Here is a 589-nt window from a genome sequence, read left to right as displayed (position 1 = left end):
TAGGGAATATGAGAAGCCCTGTAGTAAAGCCTCTGGCGCCGAACGATGTTCTTTAGCCTTGCCTTCCTGCACACAAATGTATTTTCATAGTGAGGCACTCAAGAAAATAGTTTTGCTCTATACATGAGGAAGAGAAGGAAGATGATAGAAGCGTTTCCCTGTGTGGAAAGATCGTAAGGCATGGAAAAGAAGGGAACAGGAGCAGTGCATGGAAGTTAGGAGCTAAGCTAGGCAGCAAAAGGCAGGGGAGGGGAGGCCATTTCCCCACCTGCCAGGCAGCGACTACCTCAGGTGTGAGCTATTCTTGCTCACCACACGGGTTTAAAAAACACGACTCAGCCTCTTTTTTCTCCTCCCTGCTCTCTTCCCAGTACCTAGGAAGAGATATTTAGTAAGTCTTGGGACGTCTGAAGACTCAAAATACTCTTTAGGTAATTTTATTTTTCCCTTCGCTTTCTGGCTTTCCAGGTAAAGCTCGACTGTGCCTTCAGCGTTACCCCAAACGTGCTGCCCCGGCACGCTGGTTCCCGTTCCCGAAGGCCCTGAGGGGGAGGAAACGCCGGCCCCCGCCGAGCTCCCTCAGCGAGGG

This window comes from Phaethon lepturus, unplaced genomic scaffold (assembly GCF_000687285.1).
Source record: "Phaethon lepturus isolate BGI_N335 unplaced genomic scaffold, ASM68728v1 scaffold30343, whole genome shotgun sequence".
NCBI classification, from domain to species: Eukaryota; Metazoa; Chordata; class Aves; order Phaethontiformes; family Phaethontidae; genus Phaethon; species Phaethon lepturus.
Note: the sequence above shows the minus strand (reverse complement) of the source record.